Source organism: Pseudophryne corroboree, chromosome 12 (assembly GCF_028390025.1).
Source record: "Pseudophryne corroboree isolate aPseCor3 chromosome 12, aPseCor3.hap2, whole genome shotgun sequence".
Lineage (NCBI taxonomy): Eukaryota > Metazoa > Chordata > Amphibia > Anura > Myobatrachidae > Pseudophryne > Pseudophryne corroboree.
Genome location: NC_086455.1, coordinates 33,861,577 through 33,885,775, shown reverse-complemented (window position 1 = coordinate 33,885,775; position 24,199 = coordinate 33,861,577). Strand labels below are relative to the sequence as shown.

Here is a 24,199-nt window from a genome sequence, read left to right as displayed (position 1 = left end):
AATTCAAGTATTGCTCTGTTCGGGAGTGCACAGCAACCAGTGTTGACATTACTGTCATGTTGTTCCTACATTTTGACGTGCTGGTACCTAGTAATCTATAATGTTTTGGTCTACAAGACACTCAGATGCAAAAGATACACTTGAACTATAATAGATCAAAAGCATATAAAAAATTATGTATCCACTATTGTCCCTTTCCCTGGGTCTGACAAACTTGCTGCCAGTACTAACAACTGAGACAGCATCCAGGGCTGATGTCTCCTGCTCTGCGGGCAACCTGCATGTTACTCCCTTGTCTTCCCTTTGCCTAGTCTAGACCTCTCTGTCTATTGCTTTACAAATGTGTGATCTGATACGAGATTTGTGTCCAACAGAACTGTAAACTAGAGTCATGCTTTCTTAATCAATTGAGCTCAATAAACAAAAAATAACTATCATGGTATTTCTCAATCACTTTTACTTGCAAAAAAATAATAATTTTATTTTAATATTACTTCCTAAACTTGTTCAGTTTATGTTTGTTGATGGCTATGAAGACAGCATACCAATATGGGTGGTCTGGTCAGAGAGATGTGTATAACTCTGCATACTGTATGGGTGAATCTACAGTACTGTATTTATTTAGTACCGTGCACTCAATGCAAGAGTAATTACGTCCAAACTGTGCTAAACTCTGCATCTGTCCAATTACTAATTATTAGTTTTTAATTGTACTGGGAATACCGTGAGATCATAAGCACGGAGAAACGCGTTAAGGATTTTATACAAATCATCTGCAGGCTGTCCAGAACTCATTTATGCCAGAGGACGTCTTGGACTAATTATCTAAATTACCCTTGGAAGTGTGCACCCTACCCCCCGTGGACGCTGCCGTTACCGCCGCTCCCACCAAAGAACTCTGGCTCAAGCTGCCTAAGTGCAAGCCGCACTGAAAGTCTGCTGCACGGTTGTGGTGAGCAATAATCATTGGCGGTGGGGAGAGAAGGGGACACTAGCTGCCACGCAGCAGGCACACTGGGAACGTCTTTAGACACTTAATATACATTCCTCTGGCTTATGGATACAAAGTAATAACGTGTTTAATCACAAATTAACCAGTCCTATACCGGGAGTTACAAAAATAGCACTATGTGTGCTTAAAGAACATCCTTAAGTGGAGCTCCAGTGGTACATGTATATCTATGGACGGTAATAGCAATAATCTAGTCTACTGGACTCTTATACTGCAGTATTGATATTGGTGTGTTTTCAAGTTTTTAGCATATACAGTATTGTGCTGTGCATTATTATATAATGAATGAATTAAATACATTTTTTTTTAGATAAAATTTAATTTATATATGCGCTTCCTTATGACATTTCTGTGTTCTTGTTGTGAATATTGGCATACACTGGCAGGGGTGTATCTTCCTATTGGCCAGGAGGGCACTTGCAAAGGGTGCCAGTCGAGGATGGGCACCATCAGTAGCAGATCTTGCTATGGGCACACAGGATTTTTGCCCGGGGCGCCGCCTTCCGGTGGGTGCCGCCACCATCTGGAGGGCACCACCGCCGTGGCAAGATCTGCTACTGGTGGTGCCCCCCGGTGCTGTGCTGTCACCGCTGTGCGGTGCGCGATGACGTCATTGTGCACAGCACGGCATTGTGGGACCGACACATAGACGCTAGGGGTCATAATTGACCTCTAGTGTCTATGCTGTGTCTATGCTGTGTCTATGCTGTGACGTCGCTCCCATAGATCCGAGGAGGAGCGGTGCCGGCAGCCTGAGATGGAGGTCAGTAGCGGTCAGGAATCAGGAGTGGGGATGGTGAGTATTCATTTATTTATTTATTTTTGTAAGTGGCACAACTCTACTAGGGGCACAAACGGGGGCACAACTCTATTGGGGGCACAAATAGGGGCACAACTCTACTAGAGGCACAAATAGGGGAACAACTCTACTGGGGGCACAAACAGGGGCTCAACTCTACAGGGGGCATAATTGACCATGGCCCTTTATGAAGCCACACCCCTATTTTCGCCTGGGGTGCCACAAGGGCTAGAACCGGCCCTGGGAGCCATCCAGAGGTGCCACCCGTGGACAGTAGGTACTGTAGATTCACTTTTAGAGGCAGCAGCTATCCCCCCACCCCCGTGTAGTTCCTCACCAGCATGGATGCCCAGTAATGATCACAGTATGCAGCAGCGGCTGCTGGGAGGTGTAGTTTACAGTATGTAGAGTTTCTTGTCTGTATTGTGGTGTGGTGCTGGACCCCAGCGCCAATTACAGTGGTTGTTGCTGCATTCTTTGATCATTAATGGGCATCCCTGCTGTTGAGGAACTACATGGGGGTGGGGGATAGCTGCCGTCTCTAAAAGTGAATCTACCTAAAAGTGCTGCCTTTAATAGTAAAATCAACATGGGGGAATATGTGTGTCTGGCACTGTGGGGGCATACGTGTATCTGGAACTGTGGGGGCATATGTGTTTCTGGCACTGTGGGGGCTACAGCGCTCAGAGCGCTAGCAGCAGCGGTGATGGCTATGAGAGAGGAGGGGACCAAACATGGAGTCTGCACTTGGGCCCCCACCTCTCTACAGATGCCCCTGGTACTACTGTGTAGCATAACATGAATAATGTACTGTACATTACTGTGCTGTGTAATGTGAGTAATGCACACTATTGTGGTTTCATTTGAATTGGGGTACTATTGAGTGGCCACGCCCCTTTTTTGGCACACGTACCTTCCCTATTTCAATTATGGTGGGAGGCAGCAGTCCTTTAGTTTGACAGGCGCGCTCGGACCCCTAAACACACCCCTGTACACTGGTTGCATTTGGCTCATTGTGGAGACTTTACAATGTGCATTGCTGTGCTGGTAAATACAAACTTTGAACAATGCCTTTCTAAATGGCAGTTGTGACTTTACAAACAAAAAGCAATGGCTTCCACTCACCTAGAGCAAAGATTAATGTTGGCTTGACTTCCCCTTCAAAAGATGGGCAAAGTAACACTAGAACATTTGACCTTATTTGTAGCACAGCAGGTTTCAGAAATGTTTTTGCCTTTTACAACTTGTGTCTACTTACTGTAAGTTGATGACAGCTTTGTCTCGGAGATTTGAAAAGTTCTAAAAACTCATCTGCAATACCCTTATCCTTAGCTTAATGTATGCCTGACTTGGAAGGCAACTTTTACTCCCATGCTGGGCTGCAACTACTCTCCATAGGTCACATGATCATATCATTGTCTAACTCTCTCTTCTCTGAAGAATTTACTCCACTCCACCAATGCACCTAGATTTGGCTGGTGAAATGGACTTCTCCTTCAAATCTATGAAGTGGGAATGCATATTTCATCAAGGCTTATCCACTCCTTCCACCAAGGCTGCTCCAGACCTTACAACTGTGGCTCACAAACTGTGCAGTTATGATACATATCCACTCTTCTGCAGCCTAACAGTATCATGTCTTACACGTAACACTCTTAGACACCAGCACAACACACCACACATTGCTGCCCACGTCATTCTTCTCCCAGATTTGCTCTTTCACATATAACCACCTTAGGTGTATTGGACATGCATCTTGCCTCCTTCCTCCTTCAGAGCACTCTGGGAAATGTAGTAGAGAACACTGCTACAATCCTCCTTTGTAGTAGGGATGGCCGTCACCATCAGTGTGCTCACCATCGATGGTTGCCATTGATTGTGAATCTGTGAGAGTCCATTGATGGTGACCAACCATGATATGTGAGATCATAGATGATTACATCCACCGATGGTCATCCCTGTACTTTCAGTGGCTAGCCCATGAGCCAATCACAGTCTAGGGGTGGGGCTTTGTTTGTGTTGGGGGTGGATATATGCTCCATGTCCTATCACACGGGGGAAAAAAAAAATTTGTTTGTGCTGTGCCATTGATGGAGGGAAACCATCTGGTTCCCTCCCATCTATGGCAAAAGTATTCGACATTGGCCATAAACCATCGATGATTACGAATCGTCGATGGATAACCTTACCTTGTGGCTGCATGTCACTCTTGCATTTGTGGGGTTATCACAAGCGGAGGTAATAAATGTGCTGATAATGGAACAATGGTATATTCCGATCAAACTGGTACTGTCCTATCAAAATTGAGATGCATGGAAGGTAAACAAGTACATAATCCATTTTTCAAAGTAATATATTGTGTTATACAACTGTCTAGTTGAAAATAAAAATTCTACATAAGTCACCATATTATAATAACTTGCAAGCAAAATGAATGTATTTGAAGCACAGTTAAACTACTGATTACAGATTGTTAGACATAAACACATATAACTCCTATTGCATTGCACAGTTTTTCCCCACTATATAAGCAATTCTTTTCATGCAGTGCATTTAAATACTTGTATTGTTAAAAGTATTATTCGTAGGTTGGATACATTTTTCAAATGTCAATGAAGTACAGTAACTTTAACACATGCAAAAGTGGGGGAGGAAATATTACCCACTCAGAACATTTCTTTTGCAAATCCCAGCAGGAATAGCCAACTCATGTATATACTATGAAGATTTTGCATTTCTGCAAGAGTATTTGTATTTTTTCTGCCATTATGAAAAATATTTTAGGCTACTTCCTAAATTTGTAATACCTAAATAAAACTTTAACCTTCCATTGGTAGGAAACAGGTATGCTATATATACTTTATAGGAAATGTATATTATAGAACACAGGTGCACAATGTTGTGACTCAATAATATACAGTACTCTATGCCACGGAAATCATTTTTTGTGGTTTCTATAAATGTTTTTAAAAATAAAAAAGGTTTATATACCAAAATGTATTTGCTCAAAAAATTTAGTTTTATTACATAGTGATACAGAGCTGTAACTAAACTTTTTGGTCCCCTGTGCCAGAGAGAGATTTGGCACCTCCCCCCCCCCCCCATTTTTCCAACAGGGACATAAGGTGCATGCCTCGTGGGGAGGGGGCATGACAAGATTGATCCCAGGGAAAGCCCATGTTATTATGCCCCTTCCCAGATTATACTTTATATATATATATGGGATCGGTATGAAATACCTCCAAATAAAATCCCGACGGTCGAAATCCCGACAGCAATTAACCGATGGTCAAAATCCCGAGAAGGTCAAAACCCCAACATGGACAAAATACCGACATTTAAAATACCAACAAGGTCAAAATACAGACATGTAAAATGCCAACAGGTCAAAATACCGACATGTGTTTTTCATTTTTTGTGTGTATGTCAACATAGGTTGACATGGACACCATATAATTGTACTGCGTCCCCTCGCATGGCTCGCTGCGCTCGCCATGCTTCGGGCACGGTACCTCGCTGCGCTCAGCACACTATTATATTCCCCCTCCAGGTCCACTGGGATGGTAAAGTATGAACAAGTTGGTTTCAATGAAAAAAATCGTGAAAAACTAATGTCGGCATTTTGACCTGTCGGCATTCCACATGTCGGTATTTTGACCTTGTCTGTATTTTAAATGTTGGTATTTAGTCCATGTCGGGATTTTGACCGTCGGTCAATTGTCTGGATTTCGACCGTCGGGATTTTGATTGGAGGTAAATTGACTGCATCCCATATATAGAGTATTCTGTATACAATGCAAGAAAATATACCCCAATATACCACATCCATGCACTTAACTTGAGGGCTTGGTTGCTTGTTTTTATTCAGTCACAATACTCTTTATTAAATAACACTGTTTAACATGACTGCAGCAACGCTGAAGGGAGGACACATCTGTGTGTCACTCTTCCAGACCCACTGTCTCTAAATTTTGATCTGATGCTTAGTGGCATGTAATCATTGTGAGAACACAGAGAATTAGACCTATAGTTTGCTAACTGGGCCTGAATTCTAGGTTTGGCAAACACATAGGTAAGGAGAAAAGAAATGTACAACAGCAACTGTATTGCACATTCTGTACAGCAAGTGAACACTGCAAAATGTAACACATTAAATAACATGCCAGGGTATTCCAATTCTCATTATTATCCCCCATGAAGTCTCACATGTCCTCAAAGGTGAAACAAAATTCCAACAGTCCAGCAGAATGTCTCCCATGTATATCTTAGGTTCTGGTAGAGCTCAATATCTCAACACCAGACATGGGGGTAAATTTACTAAGGTGGGGTTTTTTTTTAGAACTGGTGATGTTGCCTATAGCAACCAATCAGATTCTATCTATTATCTTCTAAAAACAGCTTGATAAATGTTAAGTAGAATCTGATTGGTTGCTATGGACAACATCACTAGTTCTAAAAAAAACTCCCACCTTAGTAAATTTACCCCTAGGCCTGAATACAAACCCAACTCAACATGTGCTGATCATATTTCAAAGTCTCCCATTCCCACAGGGGTAGACCTACCTTCCAGGGCTGTTCAAGGCGTGATACTCTCTGATTATTGGAGCTGCAAAAATAGGGGTTCGAGATGGGAGGGAGGACAAACAGGTTCAGTTCAGGTTAAAACTACTGATTACCTGACACCAAGTATACACAATCATAGGAGAGAAGAGTACATGCTAATGAAGTTACCCTTCATTCAGATCTCAGACAGTGACCAGAAACCCTTACGGGGGTATTCAGTTGTTTGAAAAGTCAGTTGGGTGTCTTTTTCCCCCTATCTAATAGACAGGAAAAACAGACACCCAACCGACTTTTCAAAGAATTTAATTTCCCCCATAGACTTCAAAGCAAATATGCTTCTGTGACATACTTTACAGGGGATTTCAGCTGCTATCTGTCTGGGAAATCCTCAGGTATCGAATTATTCCTATTAACAATAACACACACTGAACACAATATAAAAAACAACATATTTCAAATATAACGGGTACAATATAACACACCTCTAACTTAAATTAAAGTTTGTCATGGTGACCAGGGATAAAGAGTAGTCACAGTCACAGGAATTGAAGGATAATGTTGACTTCTTGCTCTGTAGAGCCAGTTTGTGCAGGGACAGATCAATTGCTTCTTTTTTTGTGGGGGCCCAAACAAACCAATCATTTCAGCCACAGTTGTGGCAGTCTCTGTCGCTCAAATGATTGGTTTATTAAATTGTGCATGTCCTGTTTATACAACATAAGGTTGGGTGGGAGGACCCAAGGACAATTCCATCTTGCACCTCTTTTTTTTCTTTGTATGATGTGCTCTTTGGGGCCTAGTTTTTAAAACTGCCATCCTGTCTGACACTGCAGTGCCACTCCTAGATGGGACAGGTGTTTGTGCCGCCCACTTCTGTCACTTAGCTTAGTCATCTAGCTACCTCGGTGCAAACTTTTGGCCTAAAAACAATATTGTAAGGTGTGAGGTGTAAATGAATGTTATTGAGGTTAATAATAATGTAGGAACAAAAAAAACCAAATTCTGTCATTTCAGCTGTTTTGATGATTTAAAAAAAAAAATCCAGATCCAAAACCAAAACCCGCAAGGGTGGTTTTGGCAAAACCAATCCAGATCCAAAACATGAAGGATATCTAGATCCAAAACCAAAACACAAAACCCGAAAAATGGCCGGGTGCACACCCCTAATTTCACCCTATCGTCTGTATCACTTTATGCCACTCCCTTTCATGCACCTGGATGTCATTATTAATTTGATTGAGCTTGAGCAGCTAGCAACATTTTGTATTGCTGTTCTAAGAGGCATAGATGGAGCACGGTGCCCCCCTAAACTGGTGTGGCCAGGCTGCTTTGAGGTAGCACACAATAACTTTTTATTTTGCACTTTTTTAAATACTTAAATAATGTTTTTACTTATGTTACTACTTTAAGCATTTTAATAACACCTTTCACTTGTGTATCACCTTTTAATACATAGGTTTTGCTCCTTTCTTATTAACACTCAGTAACACCTTAGCTCCTCACTGGTGTGCGTCCCTGGGGTGACTGACCTTCACCAGTTTGTGGAGATCCACTACCTGGCCTTAGAGTTAGTTTTAGGGGCCTCCATGTCATTGGCCTGGAGACTAACCATATCTTTGCAAATATATACCACCGTGTAGTTTTTAAATCTTGTTGATGATGTCATTCCGTGTGCTGGGGATACCTGTTTTTTTGTTTCTTGTCTAGAATAACCCCCCCCCCCTTTTATGCACCTGGATGATTTTACTAATTAGATTGAGCAGCTACCAACCTTTTGTATTGCTCATCAGACCATCCAACCAGCCAACTTGTCTCCAACTTGTGATGTCACAGCAGTAGGTGGACAGAGTCTTCTTTCTTCTGCATGTTTTAAATAAACATTTGTTGAAAATTTGACCATCAGTATGTGTAGTTATTTATTTTAAAATTGAGTACACTGTTAATCACTTAACTGGCTAATATTTTTTTTACAAAAATAACCCCAACATTTTTTATTTTGTTTATTTTCCGATTATGCAAATTTAAACCTGATTTAGTAACATTGTATTAATTGTATTAACAAATGTGCAGATTTGTTAACATAATTATACCGAATAAGGGTTAAATTGCAATTGTTTAAATAATTTAATCACTTAAAAAAATAACAATTTTGGAGAAATTTTGGGGAAAATGTATACATCGTAAACTTTTTTTTAACTGCATAAAACACTGGTTGGCAAGGGAGGGGTGTGGGACAATACAGTATATGGCCATACAGGGTGTCAGTATAAGGGATCACCTAATGTAAAGGGTCAGATTACAGGGGCAGGACTGGTAGCACAGGTGGGGTGGAAGGACAGGGTATATGGCTATACAGAACAGGTGAAGTTAGGGGGGTATGTCCTGTAGTATAGCTAGGAGGGAGTATATGATTATACTTGGCAGTAGGCGGTGCAGTTAGTGGGGAAAGTTCTACAGTATAGTTAAAATGAGGGTATATCATTATACATGACAGTAGGGGTAAAGGTTAGTGGGGAAAGTCCTGCAGTATAGTTAGGAGGGGAGTATATGATTGTACATGATAGTAAGGGGCGAAGTTAATGGGGAAAGTCATGTAATATTGTTTGGTGGGTTTGCAGGTCCCCTGTCACTTTTATTATGACAGCCCTCCCTTCCTCTTCTGGAGCAATGGAGGAAATGACCTGTAGCTGCTGGGGAATTTACTGCCACTGCTGATGGCTCGGCCAGGGACCTCCAAGAACATGAACAGTCCATGAAAGTCAGCCACCCACAGCCTGTATTGAGGTAATTGATATCAGGGGCCTGTCTGCCGTGCTCTGTGTTCCCTCATCCATTTGGGACAGTGGCAGGTGGGGAGTTTGACTGGGGCAGTACACCTGTCAAACCGTAATGCAGGTGTCCTAAAGTGAGCTCAAGGAGGACAGAAACCTCCCGTGGAGCAGAAGGGCAAAGTCAGTGGGTGGGAGGGGGATGCTAGCTGCAGCTGCTGTCTCAGTTCTGGCTGTCTGGGGGTGGGGAACAGTGTGGCTATACAGTACGAATGTCTCTTGCGGGTGAACAGTGCTGGCTGTACAAGAAATAGGACAGTGTCAGCTTTATAGTATGGTCTTATGGGGGTGCACAATGTCGGCTATCCAGGGGTGGGGGATTGCTAGGAGGGAGGGTGCTGCATGCTTCTGACTGCTCGGGGGGTGGGAGGGGGACTACTGCCTCAGTACCTGCTGTATGGGGGAAGACAGTGCCAGCTGTATGGAGAAAGAGATAGTGCTGGCTGTACAGTATGAGCTCTATTGTTTCACATTGCTCACTGTTCTGGGGGAGGGAGGTGGGTTCTGAGCTATTGTGTTTCCCTCCTGCTGCCTGCATGCAGCTAGCGGCATCGGAGCAGCATGCCCCCAGCATTTCATGCCAAAGCACCTCTGCTCCAGCCTGGTGGTGCTTGGACCAGGATGCAGTGTGGCAGCAACAGCAGTGGTACCAGCTCTCCGAGGTGCTGTCCTGTGCTGAGAATCATGTACATGCTGGAGAGAGGTGACTGTCACAAAAGCAGGCGGACACTGCTGCCCATTGTCAGCAAACTTATTGTTCAGTTGGGTCAAAAATTCCCCTTACATTAGAACTAGTAGTTGGGAAAAGTCAACAGGTTGATTTTCCCAACTGGTTGGACCAACTGTTTATTGCAGTTTTTGGCATGTGAGAGCAAATGGCTGATTACCATTTGCTCCCACACACTGCCAGATAATCATTACAGCCAGCCAACTAGTTGAATGGTTGGAACAAAATCTTTCTGGAGTATGCTCAGCATAAGTTATGTCTGGCCAGATGAATGGTCAAGTAAGGACACATATGTATCTCCTTTACCAACAATCCATGCAAGCATTTATCACCCTTATCCTTTCTTCAATATATCTCCAACAACCCTTTCCTTAAGTACTTACTCATGCTTCCAACTTTCTTGTCTCCTGCAAAATGTTCTGCTCATACTAATCTCCTCATTGTGCAGACTGCACAAGCTGCAAAAACTCTCATACTCACATATTACCTCTCCTTATCCTCTTTCTCACCCATCACTACCTTCTATGTGCTAGGGACATCACCCTAAATGGTGGGCCATGTAATTCTTACTAAATTCCCATGCTTGAACCGCGTACAGTATACACAGGTTTTTCCTTTTGTCCACACTCCTCAAACTACTGACCGACAAGGTGATTGAGTAGGCTTCATAATGTACCCTGGCTCTCTCCTGTTGTGGGCTCTCCTTCTTGCCCTGGTGGCTGACAAGTTGGGGGAGTAGGCTTCCTATTTTACACTACCTCTCCCCCTTTTCCTTGAGTGCCATTTCATCAATTTCTTCACTTTAAATCACAAGTTTGTATTGCCACCAGTCTCCTACTGTAGTCCCCTGACACCTTTTTACCCTTGCTCTCTCACTTCCCTGTACTTACCTACCCACTATCATTATTGAGAAACTAAACATTCTACCAGTGGCGGGTGGAGGGATTTTCCTGCCCACCACCCATGATGTTCTCTGCATTATACAGTGGTCACTGTTTAGTACTCTTCATTATATTGCAGTCACTGCGATACTATATATATATTGTTTGGTGGACACTTTGATGTTCTCTTCATCATATGGTGGCTACTGTGATGTTCTCTACATTACATGGTGGTCACTGCTAGTTCTATATATGGCAGTCACTGTGTTGTTCTCTGCACTATATTGCAGTCACCGTGATGCTCTCTATATTGTACAGTGGTCACTGTGATGTAATCTACGTTATATGGTATTAATATAGGTACTACCATCTACTTGGAAGGATGCTGAGGTAAGATGTGTCGGTACCCTACAGTACCTTCGCTGAGATAGGCTCTTATAAGAGTTGTTATTCTGGAAAAATAATTCTGGTAAATAGCCATGCAAATTCACCAGGAGCACAAATGCCCCCCGATGATAAATAGGCCCCTTGGACACAAACTAAGCATTAAACAAATGAACAAACTGTCAAAAAGCAACAAGATGCATCCTACCTGAGTATCACACCCAGTGGTGCAAGTAGAACTATTTTCTTAGTGGTACTGAGTGTCAAAAAATGGGCGTGGTCCTTTGCTGTGATGGGGCATGGCCACATGCTGCTAGTGGGAGTGGCTACATGACACTAGCAGCATGGCCACATGACACAGCCCCTTTTTGCGGTGATTCTGGAGTCAAGGCTAAAAATATATAGTAATGCCTCCAGTATAATAGAAATATATAGTAATGCCTCCAATGTAATAACAATATATAGTAATGCCTCCATTATAACAGGAAAATACAGCCACTGTCGCACTCCCAGTAACCCTGACAAAGTGGAAGGAGCCGTCATGCTGCCAAGCTCCCATGGTCTTGTTGCTTTGTGGCACACATTGGCGTTTCTGTAATGGGTGCAGTGTGTGCGGTGCACATGGGCCCCTGAGTCCAGAGGGGGCCCCCACCGCACACACTGCACTCATCTGTAAAATACTTACCCCTCCGAAGTCCAGCGCCGGCATACGCAGCGCCGCTAGAACACAGTGAAAATGGCCCAGCGGCCATTTTCACGGCATTCTGCGCATGCGTAGTAGAAAGCTCTCAGGGAAAATGGCCGCCGCACCATTTTCCCAGAGATCTGCGCATGCGCAGTAGAGTCTGAGCCCTCTAGTGCTCAGACTCTATGGCGCTCCGGGCAGAGAGGAGGGGGCCCGACGGAGGAGGCTGAACACGGGCCTCCTCCTCTCTTAAAATGCCCCTGGTGGCACATTATAATTGTAGTAATGGCAAAGTGTGTGGCAGGTGGTACTGCGTACCTGCTGCCATATTCTTAAGAGTACTCCATACCTGAGCATACCCGCATACTTGCACCGCTGATCACACCCCAGTTGACATACATAAAATGTTCCCATCTGCTTTAGTTAGATGTTTGCACTGTAACAAAGAAATGTACAGTGTGATACATATCTTCTAATACAGGCATTCCCAACATCGGTCCTCAAGGCCAGGGGTGTATCTACCTATTGGCCAGGATGGCACTCGCCAGGGGCGCCAGGCAAGGAGGGGGCGCCATCCGGCTGTGCCATCCATGGCCAGGGGGTAGAACCAAGTGGTACTGTTAGACTTGGTGACTGTTTGATAGTGCCAGCGTCAGTGTCCGGCAGCAGTGCACTGCACCTCGCTTGTAATCAGACACAACATAAAATAGAGCTCCCAGCAGCCCTTGTTGCCGGAAGCTCCAGGAAGCAAGGGCCGCTAGGAGCTGTAGTTTTCTTTCAGTCTGATTGATCACTAGTGCTGAGCTGTGCCGCTGGACACTGGCGCCGGCAGTGACAGACAGTCACCAGGTACAGTCAGAGCCAGATTATGGGGGGGGTGTCAAGGCACAGGACTGCACTGCCCTGCATTGGGCTAGGGCCGTGGTCGGAGTGGAAGCATGGCACTCACTGCCGGGCAAGCCAGCAGCATGGAGGAGAGGGAGAGAGGACAATGCGCTAGTGAAGTACATGCAGTAAGCTTACCCTGTCTGTAATGTGTGTGGGGGGGGGGGTCACTATACAGTCTGTCGGTATGTGTATCTGTGACTGAATTTATGTATGTGTGTGACTGTATATATGTATGTTTGTGTGTGTGTGTGTGTATAAGTATCTACTATATTTATGTGTGTTTTAGTGTGTGAATATGGATGTGAATAAGTGTGTAACTATGTACAGTATGTATGTGATGTATTTGTATATACTGCATGTGTGACTGTACTGTATGTCATATGTATGTGTTTTGTGTGTGACTATGTATGTAAGTGTATATGTGTGTGCATATGGGCAGAATCAAATATACTAATGGCAAATGTGGTTTGACCGCATTCCCAATATACAATTAGAAATATATTTATTAGCACTGGTCCACATTTCCAGTTTCTATTTGCATTCCCCATATGCCCTGTATAGACTGTGTTTTCTATAGGGGTACTAATGTGTGGTGTAACGTGAATAAGAGACACTACTGTGTGGTGTAATGTGATACTGTGTGGCATAACGTGAATAAGAGACACTACTGTGCAGTGTAATGTGATACCGTGTGGCGTAACGTGAATAAGAGACACTACTGTGCGATGTAATGTGATACTGTGTGGCATAACGTGTATAAGAGACACTACTGTGCAGTGTAATGTGATACTGTGTGGCATAACGTGAATAAGAGACACTACTGTGCGGTGTAATGTGATACTGTGTGGCGTAACGTGAATAAGAGACACTACTGTGCAGTGTAATGTGATACTGTGTGGTATAACGTGTATAAGAGACACTAATGTGCGGTGTAATGTGATACTGTGTGGCGTAATGTGAATAAGAGACACTAATGTGCGGTGTAATGTGATACTGTGTGGCATAACGTGAATAAGAGACACTACTGTGCGGTGTAATGTGATACTGTGGGGCATAACATGAATAAGAGACACTACTGTGCAGTGTAATGTAATACTGTGTGGCATAACGTGAATAAGACACTACTGTGCGGTGTAATGTGATACTGTGTGGCGTAACGTGAATAAGAGACACTACTGTGCGGTGTAATGTGATACTGTGTGGCATAACGTGTATAAGAGACACTACTGTGCAGTGTAATGTGATACTGTGTGGCATAACGTGAATAAGAGACTCTACTGTGCGGTGTAATGTGATACTGTGTGGCGTAACGTGAATAAGAGACACTACTGTGCAGTGTAATGTGATACTGTGTGGCATAACGTGTATAAGAGACACTACTGTGCGGTGTAATGTGATACTGTGTGGCATAACGTGAATAAGAGACACTACTGTGCGGTGTAATGTGATACTGTGGAGCATAACGTGAATAAGAGACACTACTGTGCAGTGTAATGTAATACTGTGTGGCATAACGTGAATAAGACACTACTGTGCGGTGTAATGTGATACTGTGTGGCGTAACGTGAATAAGAGACACTACTGTGCGGTGTAATGTGATACTGTGTGGCATAACATGTATAAGAGACACTACTGTGCAGTGTAATGTGATACTGTGTGGCATAACGTGAATAAGAGACACTACTGTGCGGTGTAATGTGATACTGTGTGGCGTAACGTGAATAAGAGACACTAATGTGCGGTGTAATGTGATACTGTGTGGCATAACGTGAATAAGAGACACTACTGTGCGGTGTAATGTGATACTGTGGAGCATAACGTGAATAAGAGACACTACTGTGCAGTGTAATGTAATACTGTGTGGCATAACGTGAATAAGACACTACTGTGCGGTGTAATGTGATACTGTGTGGCGTAACGTGAATAAGAGACACTACTGTGCGGTGTAATGTGATACTGTGTGGCATAACGTGTATAAGAGACACTACTGTGCAGTGTAATGTGATACTGTGTGGCATAACGTGAATAAGAGACACTACTGTGCGGTGTAATGTGATACTGTGTGGCGTAACGTGAATAAGAGACACTAATGTGCAGTGTAATGTGATACTGTGTGGCATAACGTGAATAAGAGACACTACTGTGCAGTGTAATGTGATACTGTGTGGCATAACGTGTATAAGAGACACTACTGTGCAGTGTAATGTGATACTGTGGGGCATAACGTGTATAAGAGACACTACTGTGCAGTGTAATGTAATACTGTGTGGCATAACGTGAATAAGTCACTACTGTGCGGTGTAATGTAATACTGTGTGGCATAACGTGAATAAGACACTACTGTGCAGTGTAATGTGATGCTGTGTGGCATAACGTGAATAAGAGACACTACTGTGCGGTGTAATGTGATACTGTGGGGCATAACGTGAATAAGAGACACTACTGTGCAGTGTAATGTGATACTGTGGGGCATAACATGTATAAGAGACACTACTGTGTAGTGTAATGTAATACTGTGTGGCATAACGCGAATAAGACACTACTGTGCGGTGTAATGTGATACTGTGTGGCATAACGTGAATAAGACACTACTGTGCGGTGTAATGTGATACTGTGTGGCATAATGTGAATAAGAGACACTACTGTGCGGTGTAATGTGATACTGTGGGGCATAACGTGAATAAGAGACACTACTGTGTGGTGTAATGTGATACTGTGGGGCACAACGTGAATAAGAGACACTACTGTGCGGTGTAATGTGATACTGGGTGGCATAACGTGAATAAGAGACACTACTGTGCGGTGTAATATGATACTGTGTGGCATAATTTGAATTGGAAGTACTATTGTGTGGCCATGCCCCTTCCCCTCAAGGCCACATTTCCTTTTTGACACTCCTCCCTTATTTCAATGTGTGTGTGGGGGGGGGGGGGGGTGGCTGCCCCTGACTTTGCCAGGGGCGCTCGGACCCCTAGATACACCCCTGCTCAAGGCACACAGTTCTGGTTTTAGTGATCTCCAGGCTTGAACACAGGTGACTGTATTAGTAGCTCAGTTATTTTGATTTAACCATCCGTGCTGAAGCCTGGATATCACTAAAACCTGCACTGCTGGTGTGCCTTGAGAATCACGGTTGGGAATGCCTGTTCTAATACAACAAGGACAATTATATATGCAGCATGTTACCTTACATTAATCCGGAACTAATGTTTTATTCTTTCTTTACAGCATACTTGCCTACCTGACCCTCTCCATGAGGGAGAAAATGCTCTGTTCCTGGACTTTCCTGGTAATGTATGATTGCCATCACCTGTGGTGAAACACCTTTCTTATCAATTAACTAGCTTACCACAGGTGATGGCAATCATACATTACCAGGAAAGTCCAGGAACAGAGCATTTTCTCCCTCATGGAGAGCAGGGACGTGCAGTCAGGGGAGGCAGGGGAGGCAGTGCCTCCCCTGTCATTAATGATTAAAAAATACAAAGAAGATATTTTTAACACATATTCTGTGTCATTAATATCTGTTTTGTATTATTCTAATCATTTTGCTGTGCAAGTGCAGACAAATATGTTTGGGAGGCAGAAAGAACACTTCCTCCCACTGACAATATTGAAGGAGCTGAAGTGGGGTCGGGGCCAAGCTCCGGGCTGTAAAAGCCCATTGAAAAAAGTATTAGAAGCGGCACTAGTATTAGTGCCTCAGTCAGGGCCGACTACTAGAGGGCGCTGTATGCTGCCAATACTGGCCTTGCATTCAGCATGGGTGAAGACATTTTGCATAGTAAAATCCTGAGGATCGCCTTCCAGTGCCGGCTGCTCTTCATCCTAAAAAGGGCCGGTGCAGATGTCCCCTGCAATGTTCTCCACAGTCCAGGCAGCTCTGCATCCGGCTCCTGGCAGATGATGAAGTGACGATGCCTCAGAGGAGCCGAGACAGCAGAAAGAAGACAGCCATATTTGTAAGTACACTATAGTACTGGGGAAGCACAGTACGAGTTGTGGGTGGAGGAAGGAGAGGTGTGCGTGTGTGTGTGTGTGTGTGTGTGTGTGTGTGTGTGTGTGTGTGTGTGTGTGTGTGTTGTAGTATGGGGTGAGGAGCTGGCTGGGTTTTTTTTTGGGCTGGCCTGTCATCTGATACATTGCTGATTGGTGGTTGCTGCTTTTTCCCTCTCTCAGTTGGGGACACTGCAGGGAGGCTGTACTCTGGCTCCCTCCTGTCCCAAAACCTTTCCCCTTCCTTCTCCTCTAACACCTGCCTACTGACCTGAGATCTCATTTAAAGGTTAAGTATCCGTGGAGGCAGTGTATTAATGTTAACTAGAGGGGATGTTGTGTTGTGTTGTGCTGTGGGGTGTACTGAAGTGTCTCTAGGATGGGGTATTATGCTGTGGGGGTGTATTTATGTTTGCTATGAGGGAATAGTGTGATGTGGGGGAGTATTAATGTTCTCTAGAAGAGTTACTGTGGTACATTATGTAGATGTGTTAATGCTATGTGTCGTGGTGATATACAGTATTATTGTGGGTAGCATGGTGTCTACTAATGTTATCTTTGAATGGGGGTGTATTAATGTTATTTATGTGTGTGTGTGTGTGTGTGTGTGTGTGTGTGTGTGTGTGTGTGTGTGTGTGTGTGTGTGTGTGTGTGTGTGTAGAATATGTGTGCGCTACATAAAATAACTGGTAATAAAAATAATATAGTGAGTGTGTGTTATACAGGGAGCTGTGTGAAAGAATCACTGCACTTTCCAGCATAATGTATTTACTGATACAATGTTTCTCCTATAGTATCTGGCTTCAAGTGAAACATTGTGATTTATAATATTCTATGTATTAAAGGTTATATCTGTTTTGTTTTTGTCTGGGTTTTTTTTAACACTGCTGGAACTATCGGAGTGCAGCTTTTCTTCAAGCACAGCCTTTTCTTAAGTTTATTTAATTGTTGTTTTATAAACCAGTTATTTTTTTTCTGAGACGGCTACTGGATTATACATAACATCATTGAGCAAATAGATTGTTTTCTCTGTCTGCCTGTATCTTAACTTTCCAGCATGCGGCTGATAGTATTGTCATATTAAAGTGAAGGGTTTCTCCCCGCAGCTCAGTGCTCGGATCTAAACAGGCATGGCAGCTAATGCACCGCTGCAGACCACTCTTGTACCACGAGCCTCAGGGGAGTGACCAGATGTCAGCTACATTAGGGGTTGTCCTTCAGGCACTTACCAATCTGTACTAGGAGATGCGAGTTACTGGCCATTCTCAGATGGAATTTATACCTGTCCCACTTTATGTCACACTGCAGGTGGCTGTGGAACTAGAAGTCCCAGCACACTTTGACTCTGGTTGGATACACTATACCAGGGCTGGCCAAACCGGTCCTCAAGATCTACCAACAGTTCATGTTTTCCAGGCCTCCTGGAGACCTGTAGAATTGTCAGTTAGGAATGAATGCAGCACATCTTAATTAGTAATGACTACACCTGTGCACCAGCTAGGTGATCTGGAAAATGTGAACTGTTGGTAGATCTCGAGTACTGGTTTGGCCAGCTCTGCACTATACACTATATAACGATACAAACCCAGCACAACAATGGGGCAGCCTTCACCCCAATCTGTAACCTGGCTTGTCTGCCCTCCTGAGGTGTAGCGACCCCCTTCACATATGCAAAAAACGAGGTGGCACTCCAAGGCATGTAATACGGTGAGATACTTTAGTGCACACACATCAGTGCAAACACATCAACGTTTCGGGGAATGATACCCCATCATCAGGATAACAAGTGCAAGTGCAGAAAAACAAATTTATACTTACAATCACCTCCATTCCCACCGGAGTCCCGGGATGGCGTCCGGCGGCGAGCAGGAATGGAGGTGATAGGTGGGGTGGGGGTTCCCACTTTCAGAGAAATTCCATCCCTGGGCTGACTGGTTTGGGGGGTGTTTAATGTGATTGCAGGGGAACACCACACCGAGGACCGAGGGGGCATGGGGGGGGGGGGGGGTTGGGGGTTGGCGTGAATCAGGCAGTGCCTCCCCGGCCACTGACTTCACTGCACGTCACTGATGGAGAGGGTCAGGTAGGCAAGTATGCTTTACAGCCACTGGCCATATACATAGTGCATTTTAGTTTAAGGAAGGGGTGGAAACTAATTTCCAATCACATAGGATGCTGTTTTGGCTTAAAAGGTTTAAGGGGGTAATTCTGAGTTGATCGCAGCAGGAATTTTGTTAGCAGTTGGGCAAAACCATGTGCACTGCAGGGGAGGCAGATATAACATGTGCAGAGAGAATTAGATTTGGGTGTGGTGTGTTCAATCTGCAATCTAAATTGCAGTGTAAAAATAAAGCAGCCAGTATTTACCCTGCACAGAAACAAAATAACCCACCCAAATCTAACTCTCTCTGCACATGTTATACCTGCCTCCCCTGCAGTGCACATGGTTTTGCCCAACTGCTAACAAAATTCCTGCTACGATCAACTCAGAATGACCCCCCCCCATGTGCACTGCAGGGGGAGCAGATGTAACATATGCAGAGACAGTTAGATTTGGGTGGGGTGTGTTCAAACTGAAATCTAAATTGCAGTGTAAAAATATAGCAGCTAGTATTTACTCTGCACAGAAAAAAAAAATCTAACTCTCTCTGCAAATGTTATATCTGCCCCCCCAACCCCACCCTGCAGTGCATATGGGCCCTCATTCCGAGTTGATCGGTCGCAAGGTAATTTTAGCAGAGTTACACACGCTAAGCCGCCGCCTACTGGGAGTGAATCTTAGCTTCTTAAAATTGCGAACGATGTATTCGCAATATTGCGATTACAAACTTCTTAGCAGTTTCAGAGTAGCTTCACACTTACTCGGCATCTGCGATCAGTTCAGTGCTTGTCGTTCCTGGTTTGACGTCACAAACACTCCCAGCGTTTGCCCAGACACTCCCCCGTTTCTCCAGCCACTCCCGCGTTTTTCCCAGAAACGGTAGCGTTTTTTCCCACACGGCCTAAAAACGGCCTGTTTCCGCCCAGTAACACCCATTTCCTGTCAATCACACTACGATCGCCGGAGCGAAGAAAAAGCCGTGAGTAAAAATACTATCTTCATTGTAAATTTACTTGGCGCAGTCGCAGTGCGAACATTACGCATGCGCACTAAGCGGAAAATCACTGCGATGCGATGAAATTTACCAAGCGAACGACTCGGAATGAGGGCCATGGTTTTGTCCAACTGCTAACAAATTTGCTGCTGCGATCAACTCTGAATTACCCCCTAAGTAAACTAACACTGCAATGGGGGTGTCAGTCTCAAACGCAGGATTTGTAGAGGGGGGTTTCCAAATGCAATCCACAATCTCCCACTGAGCGAGACATGGAATACAGTATTAAAATTTAACACTATACAGTAGATGATCTATAGCACGGATAGTGAATCTTTGGTCCTCCAGTTGTTGTTGAACTACACATACCAGCATGCCTTGCTACAGTTTTGCTATTTGTCCATGCTAAAACTGTTGCAGGGCATGCTGGGATGTTTAGATCAACAACAGCAGGTTCCCCACCACTGGTCTATAGTATTGGCTGTTTCGAACATATTGAAATAATATAAATAAGATAAGTTGTCAAGAAAAGGTTTAAACGTAATATAAAAAAATTAAAAAATAAATAAATACACAAACATAATAAAACCAGATCTGCACTTTCTAAGCACACATTCTCCCATTTCATTGTAAGGCTCCGGTCTCTTCTTCTTGGCAGCTACTCTCTGGTCCAGTACACTGATTGAGGGCTCAGATACACACACACAACAAACATGGTAGGAGAGGCTGCTACCACTGGGCATGTGCAGCAGCTCTGCTCTGTCCCTTACACTGCATGTCATACTTGCCTACCTGCCCCTCTCCATGAGGGAGAAAATGCTCTGTTCCTGGACTTTCCTGGTAATGTAGGATTGCCATCACCTGTGGTGAGCTAGTTAATTGATAAGAAAGGTGTTTCACCACAGGTGATGGCAATCATACATTACCAGGAAAGTCCAGGAACAGAGCATTTTCTCCCTCATGGAGAGGGTCGGGTAGGCAAGTATGCTGCATGTTGTGGTAGCAGCTCTAGTAATCTACTATATAAAAGTGAAAATGTGTCCTTTTGTCTGTATTTCTATACAAATCCACAGTTTACAAGCGAATATCGTGAAATTTGATATACAAGCGTATTAAAACACGACAGAGGCAACAAAAAAAATTAGAAATCCCTGGCGCCCCTAAGGGGGGAGACAGCAGCACAGAGTATATCAGGAGACAGCATAACTCTGGAATTGCTGGATCAATGTACTCAGAAATTGGTACACATATGCCTTACAAGCTGGGAACACACACTGTGGGGGTAACACACCACTAGCACCCCTAGGTGTGGGACAGCAGCACAGAGTATGTCAGCAGACAGCATAACTTTGGAATGCCTGCAGCAATTTACAACAAACTTGGTACACATATGACTTACACTCTGGAAACAAACACTGTGGGGGTCAGACACCCCTAGCACCCCTAGGGGTGGGACAGCAGCACAGAGTATGTCAGCAGACAGCATAACTCCTGAATGCCTGGACCAAATTACAACAAGCTTGGTACACATATGCCTTACAATCTGGGAACAAACACTGTGGGAGTAAGACCCCCCTAGCACCCCTAGGGGTGAGGCAGCAGCACAGAGTATGTCAGCAAACAGCATAACTTTGGAATGCCTGCAGCAATTTACAACAAACTTGGTACACATATGACTTACACTCTGGGAACAAACACTGTGGGGGTCAGACACCCATTGCACCCCTAGAGGTGGGACAGCAGCACAGAGTATGTCAGCAGACAGCATAACTGTGGAAGGGCTGGAGCAATCAGTGTTCCCCGTCACTTTACGAAGAAAATGACACCAAAAAAGTAAAAAAACTCATGTCAACCTTTTTCCATGTCGACCTAGTACATGTCGGCCTAATGACCATGTCGACATAATGCATGTCGACCACTAGTGGTCAACCTAATGACCCATACCCGATTAATCCAGTCTTGGAGAGTGATAAATAGCACAGTGATAAAGTACCAGCCAACCAGCTCCTAGCTGTTATTTTTCTAACACAGCCTATGACATGGCAGTTAGGAGCTGATTGGTTGGTACTTTATCACCATGCTGTTTATCACTCTTCAAGGCTTGATAAATGGGAGCCAGTGTGTTTATAAATCTTAACATTTAGTAATAAAATCCGGTTAAACATTCTAGCCATCAAATGCCGCTCATTTTAGACTTTGGGGGACATTTACTAAGCAGTGATAAGAGCGGAAAAGTGAGCCAGTGGAGAAGCTGCACATGGCAACCAATCAGCACTGAAGTAACATTTATTATTTGCATACTATAGAATGATACAGAGCTGCTGATTGGTTGATGGGGCAACTTCTCCAATAACTCACTTCTCTGCTCTTATCACTGCTTTTTTAATCTCAGCTGAATGAGCAAAGATGAAATTTCATGCAGATATGAAAAACAGATCATAGCAGATTTTAGTGAGTAACAAAGCTGTATGTAGAGTAACATATTCCTACATATAGAATTAGAAAAAAAAAAATCATATTTCATGCCAGCAGGAAGTGCTCCATTTGAATAAACACATACAGTGTAATCAATCAAGCGCAAAGTATCATAACGCTGCAGATTTCCTAAAGGTCTTTCTATTTTGGGCTCGGTGTGCTGCAGTCATATTGCAGGCTGTCCAAGCATAATGTACACTGGTGTATATACACACACATCTATCATGCAGCTTGAGAGGCACTAGGTGAAAAGTGCTGCCACTCAACGAGACCAGGCGTTAAAGGAGATCTGTTGCTGACCTTTCATCAGGAAAGAATAAGAAAGTGTTACCTGCTTTCCCCTTGGGACATGTCAGCTAGAGAAAATGAAATAGATACTATACAGCGAGTGATGCCGTATGATACAAGGGAAGATTGCAAATATGGCCACAAAAATCAGGTCAGAGTCAGACAGGATTTAATGTGTCATCCACATAGGTTAGTGATTTTCCATTTAGATGGTCATGATTCAGACGTAGCATTATGCATAACTGTTGTGAATACTTGTATAAGCTATTATAAAATACATCTTTAGCTTTGATGCGTAGATTGGAAATGCCAAAAATAATTTCTTTTACTGTGATGCCCATTTGTGGAATAAATCATCCGTGCTGAGAGTGCTAAAGATAACAATACATTTCACCTACATTGAGTTCTCTGCCACTTTCTTACTTCAGCCCTCACTCCTCCATCCTAATGACTGCAGTCAGAGAAAGCCACCCACAACGCACCCAGAAGCAGTCATAAGAAATAGAGATAAGTAATCATCACCCGTGCACCTCCCTGCCCCCCCCTCATAAGCAGAGATCCCCCACCTCCTTCATGTTACTGAGAAGCTCAAATGTTATGCAGCTTAGACATCACATCTATGCATTTGACTAAATCATCATTTAAGAATGTCAGAAAATATTGCAATGTTTAACTTCTTTTTAAAGACTGCTCTCTGGTTATAAGGAGCAACAACATAGGTATTAGAAGTCATCCTGTAGATCCATGGCCCTCATTCCGAGTTGTTCGCTCGCAAGGCGATTTTAGCAGAGTTACACACGCTAAGCCGCCGCCTACTGGGAGTGAATCTTAGCTTCTTAAAATTGCGAACGATGTATTCGCAATATTGCGATTACAACTACTTAGCAGTTTCAGAGTAGCTTCAGACTTACTCGGCATCTGTGATCAGTTCAGTGCTTGTCGTTCCTGGTTTGACGTCACAAACACACCCAGCGTTCGCCCAGACACTCCTCCGTTTCTCCAGCCACTCCCGCGTTTTTTCCGGAAACGGTAGCGTTTTTATCCACACGCCCATAAAACGCTGTGTTTCCGCCCAGTAACACCCATTTCCTGTCAATCACACTACGATCGCCGGAGCGAAGAAAAAGCCGTGAGTAAAAATACTATCTTCATAGCAAAATTACTTGGCGCAGTCGCAGTGCGAACATTGCGCATGCGTACTAAGCAGAAAAACGATGCGATGCGAAGAAAATTACCGAGCGAACGACTCAGAATGAGGGCCCATGTTCTGTAGAAGAACACTCCGGGATGATTTAATATGTTACAGTACATACAGTAGGTGCAAAATTTGCCCAGGTGCAGAATTTAAACCTGAGCAAACAATTTTGCTCTGCAGGAGGAACAGATGCACAGGAATGGAATTTAGGGTTGGACTAAATTGCACTAATCTCACAGATCTAAGTGAGATACCTCAACTTCTGCAAGGTTAATGGGTGGATCAGAGCTGGCCCTAACCAATGTGATGCCCTAGGCAAGATTTTGGCTGGTGCCCACTAGCGTCGCCTCTAGTTCCACTTCTGACCCTGCACCCCTTTCCCA

At 43.8% G+C, this 24,199-nt stretch overlaps 1 long non-coding RNA gene across 1 annotated transcript; it reads right to left on the bottom strand.

Annotated features, from left to right (window-relative positions):
- Positions 1-3,760: 3,760 nt before the first annotated feature.
- Positions 3,761-23,088, bottom strand: LOC134979895 (uncharacterized). Its single transcript, XR_010190296.1, has 5 exons — positions 23,020-23,088; positions 8,146-8,234; positions 6,375-6,417; positions 4,001-4,105; positions 3,761-3,856 (listed from the first exon to the last, which is right to left on the bottom strand). It is a non-coding gene; the product is annotated as an uncharacterized LOC134979895 (long non-coding RNA).
- Positions 23,089-24,199: the final 1,111 nt, after the last annotated feature.